Source organism: Gossypium hirsutum, chromosome A01 (assembly GCF_007990345.1).
Source record: "Gossypium hirsutum isolate 1008001.06 chromosome A01, Gossypium_hirsutum_v2.1, whole genome shotgun sequence".
Taxonomy (NCBI): Eukaryota; Viridiplantae; Streptophyta; class Magnoliopsida; order Malvales; family Malvaceae; genus Gossypium; species Gossypium hirsutum.
In genome coordinates, this window is record NC_053424.1 from 117,083,405 (window position 1) to 117,096,065 (window position 12,661).

Sequence of the window (12,661 nt, forward strand, 5' to 3'; positions counted from 1 at the left end):
CCTTTCCACTAAGTCACATTGGCATCATTCATTCATGTATGCATAAGCATAAATAGTGACTATCATATATCAATTTCTAAAATTCATCTATTGCATCTGAGTACGAACCACACATACAATTAGTGATACAATTAAAGATCTTTTTGTCATTCTTCTAATTACAAATCGATAGATATAGCATCATTCAACTTATCACAACTCACTCCAATTTGTTTATGTTTCCTAGCCAATTATGTCAATTTCCACTTTAATCTTAGCATAAGTTCAACCATAGATGAAATGAAAATAGATATAAGCGTACCTAACAAACAAAAAATGATAATAAATTTTATAAGAACTTACATTTCAAAACACAATAAATTGAATAGATATTTCCAAGTTTATTCCACAATTTTAGCCTTCCCTTTACAAGATTCATTATTATTTTTTTTCCAATTTTTGTTCAAATGTATGGTTGAATGTCTCTCTTCCTTTGGTTTTTTTAAGCATGGACGGTTGGAACACTATGGAAGATGACAATCTTCCACAAGTTTAATATATATATATACTTAGTTTAGATTAACTTAGCTTAATTAACCATGTTTAATTAGTTAAGCATAATTTATTTATAATTTAATTTAAGTGGGATTTAATATCACCGTCCACTAACTTATGTCAAAATTTGATTTATTAACTCTTGATTTTTTGGATAATTGCTATCTAAGCCCTCAAGCCTTTTTTAAATTAAAACTCAACAGCGATTAGATTTTTATAATTTAATCCCTAAGTTTTAATTAACTAATTTCTTAGTTAAATTACTTAACCAAACTTCAAAATATTCTCATATTAACTCCATAAATATTCTTATTTCATATTGGCAAACTCGGTTTACAAAAATAAGGTTCTGAAATTACATTTTTCAGTACCACTAAAAATCGGGTCATTACATAACTGTCATGTTAAAAAGACAAATACTAGATATTCTATGAGGCTGACACACATATGATAAATTCATTGGATTGAAACTTGATAATATTAGTTTTTGTAATGATATATAATGGCGAGTTCAAACATGGTACTTTTAGTAGATTAACTCCATGACTAAATAACTGCATAATTAATAAACAAATAGTTAGAATTCCAAATTATTTGAACTCTAATTACATATGTTCAATTGGTATGTTTGCTAGCTCATTTTAACTCTATTTTTTTTTATTAATGATTGACTGGGTATTTATTTGAAAAATTAAAAAACAAAGTATTCAGGCTTGTTTTAACAAGCCCAACAGCAAATCAAACCAGGCTTACTACATATTAAAAGGGAAACTATTAAAGCAGTTAGGAACCTTAAAGAAAAGAAATGAAAAAAAAAATTGAAACAGCCATTACTAAAAAGCTACCTAAAAAAAAGACTCCTAAATTATCCTTAGTCAAACTTTCAATGGTTGGAAGCTATTATCTTCTCGTCTTTTCAAATCACCTATCCCATCACTTCCATCCGTCTGACAATAGCTCTTCCCAAAATTTGCTTTCTTTGCTATCTACTTGTACATCAGAGTCTTCCCTTATCTTTTCAATCCGGATTTCTTGCCCATAGTTTTGTTACCCCCCCATTCTGGCGATTCAACTCTCCATCCTCCAGGTAAGTTCTTTCACTTCTCTTTAATGTTGTCTTCGCAATGTTGTGAGCACTCATGTTCTTCATTTTCAGAATGTGCTTAAACTCTATCTTCTGAAAGCCCAACTTCTTAGCCTGAATATCTCTGATAATTGCTCTAATAACTGAATAATCGATTGTGGTTGACTGGCATTTCTTTACTACTGTTAATGAATCTCCCTGTATTTGTATCTCTTGAAAGCCCATCTCGATTCCTAACTTAACTGCTTCTAATCTCGCATATGCTTCTACTGCAAACGGATAAGCAATATCATAATGAATGAATGATTTTGAAGCCAAATATTTGTTCGTCTTTCCCCAAACCACCAGCCCAGTCGCCAATTTGTGATTTCTGGAGTCAAACGCAGCATCAAACTGGATCTTTATAATCGGTAAGTTCTCCTCAGTTTTTTGATTACACACCATATTCAATAGACTCTTCTTGGCTCTGACCCCTTCACATTCTGCAACGAGGTTCTGGACTTTTTGTGTAAGATCAACACCTGTTGAATAAACTCTTTCATGCACAACCTGATTTCTCGCGTACCAAAGTAACCAAAAAGCATAGCAAAAATATCTGTACTGTTCATCTGTTCCTTGTTCGAAGACCATGGTAAGCCACTCCCAAAAATTTGGTTGCATAATATTTGTGATCTAATAAATGCCAAACTTCCATGCTTGCAGGACATTACCTAAAAATGTGATAGCAGTTTTCTTCCCCAAAACCACATTGAGGACAAACAGCATTCGTCACTATTCTTCTCTGTCTAAGATTTGTTAAAGTAGGGATGTTATTCCAGGCAATGTGCCAGATGATAATTGTAATCTTAGATGGTAGTTATAGATTCCATAGCTTTTCAAAAAAATTCTTATTTTCGGTCTGTAATAAATAATTGCTAGGATCCAGGTTAGCAATTTGTAATAGTTTATAAGCACTACGGACTGAGTATTCACCAGTCTGTTCACCTTTCCAAACTTGGAAATCCTCATGAGCTGACTTCGATAATGGGATCTGTAGAATTTTTCGAGCAACCTCCAAATGAAAGGTATTATTAATCAACTCTACATTCCATTTCCTATTCACCCCATCAATAAGATTCGATACTAACTCTGGTTGTAAATTGTCTGGAATATTCAGCCTTTCCAATGAATCAACTCCCTGGATCCAACAATCCTGCCAGATAGAGACTTTATTTCCTCTGCCTCTTCGCCAGCATAAGCCTTTCTGAAGGAGACCCTTAGCTACCCATATGCTTTTCCAGGTGAGTGAAGGTAACCTTCCTAACTGTGCCTCTATAAAATTTGAATTCGGATATACTTTGCTTTTAAAACTCTGGCTAATAATGAATTAGGATAATTAATCAGACACCATCCCTGTTTTGTGAGCAATGCAATAATTAATCAGACACCATCCCTGTTTTGTGAGCAATGCAATATTAAACTAACTCCAGTTTCGAAAACCTAAACCACCATTTTCTTTTAGAAAACAAAGATTCTTCCACGGGCACCAATATTTTGCTATGATACTTTCAAGATCTTTATATAAAGAACTCGGCAATAAGAAACAAGCCATCGTGTACGTAGGAATAGCTTGGAGAATAGCTTTTGTAAAAAATTCTTTCCTACCTTGTGACGGAAACCTGGTACTCTAATTATCAATATGTTTTTTAAGACGATCCTTTAAGTTTTGAAAGGCTTCCTTTTTCCTCCTCCCCACCATATTTGGTAGACCCAAGTAACGCTCAGGCTCGCTTGAACTTCGAATACCCAAAAGACTAACTACTATTTACCTATGTTCTTTTGTGTTTTTACTGAAAAAACTGTTGACTTATCGAAATTCACACACTGATTTGAGCAAAGTTTATATTCATGCAAAATGTTTTTAAATACTTGCACCCCTCTTCTTGTTGCTTCCCCAAAAATGATACAATCATTGGCAAATAACAAGTGCGATATTGGTGGACCATTTCTACTAGCCTTCACTCTTTTTAAAAGACCTTCCCTTATGCTACCCGCATTAGACTCGATAAGCCCTCACCATATATAAGGAATAAGAAAGGGCTTAAAGGGTCACCCTGTCGAAGTCCTCTACACGGTTGAAATTTCTCTCCCAACTTACCATTCATAATCACTAAATATGATATAGTAGTAATACATTTCATAATAGTCTCAATCCATCTAGTTGCAAAACCCATTCGTAACATTACCTGCTTCATGAAATCCCACTGTACCTGATCATATGCCTTACTCATATCAAGTTTTTCTGCCATGAACCCTTTCTTTCCCACCATTTTTTGCTTTAACGTATTCAGAATTTTGTAAGCTAACAGCACATTATCAGATATTAATCTTTCTGGCACAAAATCACTCTGCGTGGCATCAATACATTTTCCAATCACAACTCTAAAATGGTTCGCAATAGCTTTTGCCAAGATTTTATACAAAAAATTGAAAAGACTAATCGGACGAAAATGCGTCATGTTTGAAGGATTAGAAATCTTTGGGATAAGCACAATATTTGTAGAATTAATCAAACTAACCTCCATATCACCATTTAAAAGATGTAAACAAAATTCTACGACATCATTTCAAACAATGGGCCAGCACTTTTGATAAAATAGTCCAGGAAGTCCATCCTCTCCCGGCGCCTTCGTAGGTCCCATTTCAAACACTACCGCCTCTATTTCTTCTTTTGTATAGTTCATAGTTTATTATTGTCTTCATCCTGGATACACCGAACAATGCCTGATAATAGATGAGCCGAATCACTCATTTGCCCTGTTGAAAATAGCTTCTGGAAATATAAACGAGCAATTCTTTCCAATTCCTGTGATGCCTCCGTTGCACCACCATCTTCATCTAGCAACTTTCGAATAATATTTTTCTTTCTCCGTTGGGTTGCTTGGCTATGAAAAAAGACTGTATTTTTATCTCCATATTGCAACCAATTCAGTCGAGCCCTCTGTTCCCAATATCATTCGTCCTTCTCAATCTCAAAGTTTAATTGAATTTTTATGTCGATCAATTTCGCCAGATTATTATCGTCTCTATCTGCTTCATATAAATCTGATAACTTAGCCGTAAGAACCTGTTTCTTCCTCTTTCGATTCCATTGGATCTGACCAGCCCATTTTTCCAATCCCCTCTTCACATCTTCTAATTTTTGCAATAAATCCCCTGAAGATAACTCCCAAATTCGTTTAACTTCATTGAAGAAAGACTCTTCTAATGGCCTCCACACCTCAAATCTGAATAATTTACATTTCAACCTTTCCTCTTCTCGGCATGTTTTAATCAGTATAGGACAATGATCTAAAAAAGTGTACTAAATGTTGTACTTTTACCCCTAGGAACATGGATATCCATCTAGTATTAGCCACTCCTCTATCGAGCCTTTCACGTATATTCGTCTCCGGAAGGTTACCTCTCTCCCAAGTGAACCATCTACCAGAATATACTATATCGATCAACTGAAATTCCTCCAAAGTTCTCCGGAATTGATCCATTCTTCGTTCATCCCTAGGTAAGCCCCTTTTCTTCTCAGACCCATACATTATTTCATTGAAATCCTCACAAACCAACCACGGTATATCATTATCAGGACCTAGGCATTTCAATATTTCCCATGAATCGTTTCTATCGTGTGCATAAAGAGAACCATAGAAACTTGTGAGTCCATTTTTCTCGTATTTCAGCATCCTCAATCTCTACATCAATATATCTTTTTGAGAAAGATCAAAATTGAACCGAGACATCCATTCTCCATACCATACATAAGCCTCCTCGACTACCCTCTGAATCAACCTCCAAACCATACACAAATCCATATTTCCATCGCACTTGTTCCATCTTTCTTTTGTCCAACTTAGTCTCCATAAATAAGACAATTTGGGGATTATGCACCTTCAGCGTATGTTGAAGTCACCGAATTATTCGTGGTCTCCTTAAACCACAAACATTCTAACTTAAAATTTTCATTGTGACCGGTCAGCTTGCCTCTTGAAAGCCGTCGATATTGAATGATTGATCTCCACTAGTCTTCTATTCCTTACCAATAAGTTGTCAGTTTCCTCTCCTCCCACTACATCTTCTAAAGCTCCTCTAGCTCTCTTCTTTCATTCTTCTCCAATTATTACTCCCTCCTCTAGATCATGCTCCATAACTGTATTCATCCAATCCGATATCTTATTTTCTTTTTGTAGATCAAGATTTGATGACCCCCTTTCCAGATTAAAACCTAAGATTGGATTAATAACCTTTCCTCCCCTTACAGTATTATCAGCAGCCCATATTCTATTTGTTGAACCCCGAATATACCTCTTTTCCCCTTCACTTTTACCATCGTCATCCTCCCTAAGCCAAATACTATTCATCGATAAGGCTTTACGTGATTGAGCGCGCAAGGAAAGATCCCAACCTAGTTTAGCAACCTTCACCCCAATCAGCATTTTAGCTTCACAAAACGAATCATTATGACCGAAATGACCATAATAAAAGCAAAACAAAGATAATCGTTCATATCTAAATTTGACATATGAACATCTTCCATTAAATATGACCTGTTTTTTCCACTTCAATGGTCTTCTAATATCAATATGAGCCCTTATGCGCATATAATTTTGATTTCCTTTCCCAAGTTTGCTCCATCGTATTCCAAAAACTGCCTCCAAAAATTACCCAATTGTGCGGCTAATTTTTCTAAATATAAACCAACTAGAACATCATGAATTTGAATCCAAATAGGAGAATAAATTAAGGGAACTTTAAGCGGATCTTCCCCCAACTGTAACCTATAAAGGACTAACAGATGATTGTTGAAAGCCCATGGAGAACCCTTAAGAACCCTTTCCATGTTCATAACATGAAAAAATTAAAATAAATATTGTTTTTCTCCCAAATTCGAATCTGAACCCCACGAACCGGATGTCACATGTCGAAACCATTTTTTTGAAAACAGGAATCGACTTTGTTTGAAAACGAAAATTAAAACGGGAGTCGCCACCGATCTTTATTAGGTGTGATCGGATCACATTTTTTTTAATAAAACAATTTAGCTTACTAAAATGGCATTTTGGTCTACGCAATTCAAGAGAACAAGTTCGGGAGTCGGTTACGTGCGAGGAAGGATTAGCACCTTCGACACGCCCGGAAATTTGGTACCGAATTGATTAATTATTGTCTTAATGTCGAAAATTAAAAATTGGGAATGGATTTAAAATACGATCCTTTTTATTAATGTTAATTTTAAAAAGTTCGAATTAAATCAAAGTGATTGCTAAAGATTTCCTCGTCTCGAGATATCGAAGTATCACATTCCGTAAGTTAGGACACGATACCATGAACACTCGAGCGCAAGTTGTCTTTAAATTTAATTGGAATTCCGTGTATTTTAAAACTCAAAAGAATATTTGGCAATTTAGGACCAACGAGAAAATTAAAACCCCGTAAGTTAGGGCACGGTTTCTCGATGTTCCAAAACGCGAAACATTGCCTTATTTTGAAATTTCGTTTTGAAATATAGCGAGTATGATATTTAACGATGCGCAATATTTGTTTGAATTAAAAAATAATAATTTATTGGATAAATATAACGAGGCTTGATTCATGAGGCGATGATATTACATAGGAATATAGTAAATGTACATAGAATAATAATGCATGGATACAATATTATAATAATGCATGGATACAATATTATATGAATGAATAACAATAATGCAAAAATATTAAGTAAACGAATTAAAATACACAATATTATATGAATGAATAATAATGCAATAATCACACAACATACATTATTTAAATACTAATCATTAATAATCAATGACAAATGAATTAAATTAAAAAAATTTACAATGCAAATTAAAATGAATAAAACGTAAAACAAATTTTAAAATGATAAGAAATGAATTTAAAATAAATAATGAAAAAAGAAATTTAATCAACAACGTACAAAACAATTTAAAAATAGAATATATGTATAAACAATTTTAGAAAAGGTAATATAGGCGAAAGTTTGTAATAAATAATATACGGGAAAAGTTTAAAATGAATAATATGTAAAATATTTTTCGATAATTAATATATGAATGAGTTTAAAATAAATGTTATGTAAAAAGAAACTTAAAATAAGTAATATACAAGACATCTAAGAATTAACTAGTATATATATATAAAGATATAACGATTTGAAATTGATAATATATATAATTTTAAAGTAAATAATAAAACAATTTAAAATGAAAAATGCATAAAGCGAGTTTAAAATAAATAATGTAAAAGAATTTTAAAATCTATATTACACAAAGCAAATAAAAAAGATACGTATGAATAATTTTAAAATAGATAATATATATAAATAAAAATGTAAAATAAATAATATGGAATAAGTAGAATGGGTTTAAAATAAGGTATATAAAATAATTTTAAAATAAATAATATATAATTTAATTTAAAAGTAATAAATAAGAAGTTTAAAATATATAATATGTAAAAGAATTAAAAATAGACACTATAAATATACTTTGTAATAGTAACAGTTCAAAGATAATAAAAAGAGAGTTATTTAAAATACATAATATACAATAACTTAAAATATAAAATAATTTGAAATAAATATATAATAATTTTTAAAGAATTATAAATATCTAAAAAGCTTGAAATAAACTATATGTATACATATATATAATAGGTAAGGAATAAAAAAATAAATAATACATATAAAATAGATTAAGGTAACATATATATACAAAAAGCAAGTTAAGATAAATAATAAGAATTTGAATAATCAGTACATTAAAATAAGTTAGAATAGATGTAAATAAGTAACATATAAAATATTTGAAATAACATGTAAATGAAACATTTAAAAAGGGTTAATAAATGAATTAAATAGATTTAGGACATGGCTAAAAATAAATTAAAGTTCGGGGTATAAAAGTATAAATACTGGAAAGTTAATTAGGGATCAAAAAGAAAACCAAATAGGATTTGAGGGCTAAATTTAAAAAAACAAAAGAAGATAGAAAATGGGGCCTGATTGAATGGGGGTTGAAAAGGGGAAGGACCAATCGCATAAATCTCCCTTTTAAGGAGAATGCACAAACCGCCCACTACACCAAACGGCATCATGTCATCATCATCATTTAAACCAAAACCTTTTTTTTTTAATTTCATTTTCAGCCCCTATTTTTTTAAGAAAACAGAAAGCTTTTTGCTTTCTCTCCTTCCCCTTTTCTCCCCTATTTCTCTCTTTTTGGCTAGGGCTTCATATACCCATCATCGTTGCCGTCCGACCACCGCACCACCACCGTATTCGGTGGCCAGCGATGCGCCAAAATGGGCCCTTAGCCTCATCTTGAAACACCCTAGAGAAACCAGCCCTCAAAACCCGAAAAAAAAGAGTTGAATAGAAATGGTTCTCAACCCCTTCGGGTTCGATTTTGACAATGGAGGAGGACCCTCCGGCACTGCAACCGTGGGAAACCAGTGAGTCTCTTCTCCCTTTTTGTTTATGTTTCTATTTAAAATCGTTTTTGATAAAGAAATGAAAAATACAAATAAAAATGTAAATCGAAAGAAAACAAGAAAAGTAAATCGAAATCAACCTTTGCCTTTGCTTCTATTCTGTTTTTTTTAATGTTCGTAACCGTTTACAAAGAAAAGATATTGGCTTTTAAAGCCAATCTAAAAACTGTTGGTTTCATAGTTTTTGTTATTTTGCCATTTATTTCTCTGTCGATCGCGTGCCTTCTTGCTGTTATTTTTTGATTTGGTTGCAGGTGTTGCGACGCGTGGGAGGGGCAATGTTCAGGGGCGTGGTGGCTGAGGGGAGGCCAAAAGTCGAGGGGGAGTGGCGGCTGAACTTTGGTGGCTAGGGTTAGGGTGACTGCTGAAAAAAATTAAAGATAGTTGGCTAGGGTTTAGTTTATTTCGGGCCTGGTAATTGGGTTTGAGTTTGGGTCTGATTTTGTAATGGACTTTAATTATTTGGACTTTTAAATCTGTTTATTAGAGATTTATTTTTGTAATTGGGTTAGACCAAAATTGGCTATTTCACCACAGATTTGCCATCGTTCTTTTCATAGCTGGAAAGTGAAAAATAATTGCCGTTAAAAAATAACCTACTAATTGAAACTCACCCCTTTCATTACCCGAGCCAGGATCTAAATGGATCTGCAAAATTTCATTTTCTTCTTCATTGAGTGACAGATCTGCTAACTCGTTTTCCATTGATGCAGGTTAATGGTGGCGTGATGAAACACAGACTTGCAAAAAGATGAAAATATGGGACAAAAAAGACAAGAAAAACAAATAAGACCTAAACGATCATGCCAGCGGCGGCAGACTTAAGCTTGCTAGGGTAGCAGACGAAAAACTATAGCTTTTAAATATATGATGAATTTAAAAGACTAAATTTAATCCATATTCTATTAAATAAATTAAATAAATTCAAATTTTAACAAAATTAATATTTATTATTTAAAAAATGGTTTTTAGTCCATTTTAACTCTATTTAGATTGCATATATAAACCTAAAACAAACGGATAAAATAAAGAGAAACAGATGGCATTAATTAATATCCACAATAATTGCATTTTTTTATAAAGCAAGAAATGACTTAAAGTTAATTCAAATTCTTTGGATTATTATTTAATTGGATGGACTAATTAAATTATTAAGTGTAAAGTGAAAATTAAGTATGCATCGATGTTAATTTTGTAAAGATAATTAAATACATTTGTATATAACTTTTAATAAGGTAAAGTTATTATAATTTTAATGAAATTAAAATTGGATTGTGTAAATTATTTAATTGGTTTAATTATTTAATTTTAATTTATTAAATTAAAATTAATTTAGAAGTTCATTTAATTAGTAAACTAAACAATTAAATTTTAATCTTTTTATCCAAATAAGAGATGTAAGTTCAAAAAATTGAACTAGGCATTGACAACCACCACAAGCCCACCTCCGCAAAGAGAATGGCAACAAGGTGTTTCTTCCCTCGTAAGGAAGTCACCGATCACCCCTTGGTGTTCTAGTTGGACTATAACTCCTCTTATTTAATTAAATAATGACTTTGAATAGGAAGTAAGCTTTTACATATTTTCTTGTAGCTTAAAATCCCATATGTCTAAATACTTGGGGAAATCACTCAAAAATTTAGTGATAGTTTGAATCCCGTGTGTTTGTCTGATAGTTAAGATGTTCACCGCCTCAGATGTGGCTTAGGTTAGAGTCGTGTTAGTTACGTTGCTGTTAGGGCTATATACTCTTCTTGGGTTTAAGTTTTAGAGTAGAGAGAATTATAATTACAATCATGAAACTATTATAATTCGGGAACTAGAAAGTTTTGTGGTTGATTTGGTTTTCAGTAGAGGGTTGCACAAACCCTCCCCCTCCAAGGAGAGTCTCGTTTTTTAGATTAGAACATACTTTCTAAGCAACTATGACTTTGAAAATATAAAAAAAAATCAATTGGTTGAAAGTTTGAAAAGATAATACTTCTGTTGGAGTTAATCCGAAAGTCTTACTATCTTTCCAAAAAAAATCCGTGATACATAAATAATTATATTTTATTTTGAAAATCCGAAAACATAATAAAATTTCAATAAAAACAAACCCATAAATAAATAATAATAACAAATAAAGTGAGAATCATAAAAACAACTACTTAACTGTCGTTTTTATGAGTTTGGTTGTAGGCAGAATCGATTACCAAACCAAACTCAAACTTGTCATGCAGAATTGCAACTGCACGTGAAATTGCAACGCCCAAGATAAAGTTGTAATTTTATGTATGGTTAGTCAAAGGCCCCCCTTTTTAATTTTTTTTTTCTTTTTGGGTTATTATGTTTATATATGTTTGGTCAACATATGCCAAAATTAAAGTGTAATAAATTCAACTCTATTTTTCTGTTTTATTTCGTTTATTATGAGAAGCATTTGACAAACATGTATCAACAACTTAGTTAAGTTAGTCGATATGATTGAGATTTTAAAATTTTTGAGATTTTCAAATCGTGTAAATTAATTTTAGATTTATTTTGGTTTAAGTTATGTAATACATGAGCAGGGGTGAAGTTAAAACGAAATTAAGTTATATAAATTTTGATAAGAATTAAAATGTAAATTTACTATTAGCTAATACTTTTGTAATTTTTTTTAAAGGACTAAATTAAAATCTTATCATTTTTAAATGTCAAGGTATGATTTTATCATTACTAATTTATAATTTTACATATTTTAAAGAGTAAAAATATAACTTTCTAAAAAAATTGGAGTACATGATTCAAAAGTTAAACTTGATAATGTTGATTTTGATTGTAATTACACTCGTATCTTAATAAAAAAACTTTCATTAAGGTTAAATTAGATTTGATATATTTCTAAATTAATTATATTAAATAATAATATTTTAATTGAATTGGTGTCATTTACGTGTTTCAATTCAATTATTAAATTATTAAAAAAATAAATAAAATAAAAATTATTTTAAGAGGCATTTTTATGAAAAAAGATACATATATATTATATAATTTGAACCCAAAACACCGTAACATGCGCTCTATAGACTTTACTCTTTCATTCAAAAAGAATGTTGTTCAATAATTCTAAGAAAATTTTGATTTCCCTGTATCAGATTCAGGTAGAGAGATAGCACCTTTTACTTGCATGCTAATCTTGTCTTCTCGATTTGACTTCAATAAAAGTAAAATTAAAAATTAAAAAAAATTGGAATAGGTTCAGGTATCTTGACAAGGTCAAAGGTGTCTATCACGTCATAGAAAAATAGGAACGTTGTTAATTGTTAATTTTGTCGAGACGACAAAAACAATCTCAAATTTCTTGGAACTATGTCTCTTTCCAACATGTGTTCCTACTTTAATCCACGTGGAAAAAGAAGTAAGTACTAAAAACCTACAAAAGGAAACACGATTCCTTCGTTTTGAATCATTCTTCAATCATTTTCTGCTTCTAAATTTTATCCTATAAATTAAAATCTCATTCACTAGAATAAA

The 12,661-nt window shown here is 31.5% G+C and overlaps 2 long non-coding RNA genes across 3 annotated transcripts; both read left to right on the top strand.

Annotated features, from left to right (window-relative positions):
* Positions 1–1,341: 1,341 nt before the first annotated feature.
* Positions 1,342–3,004, top strand: LOC121230279 (uncharacterized). 2 transcript variants are annotated; one of them, XR_005928241.1, is made up of 4 exons: positions 1,342–2,028; positions 2,111–2,249; positions 2,321–2,682; positions 2,775–3,004. It is a non-coding gene; the product is annotated as an uncharacterized lncRNA (long non-coding RNA). The 2 variants fall into 2 exon arrangements; XR_005928242.1 differs by lacking the exon at positions 2,111–2,249 and having other exon boundaries at positions 1,358–2,028.
* Positions 3,005–8,345: 5,341 nt separating this feature from the next.
* Positions 8,346–9,666, top strand: LOC107905366 (uncharacterized). The gene is made up of 2 exons (XR_001686509.2): positions 8,346–9,124; positions 9,418–9,666. It is a non-coding gene; the product is annotated as an uncharacterized lncRNA (long non-coding RNA).
* The last annotated feature ends 2,995 nt before the right edge of the window (positions 9,667–12,661 follow it).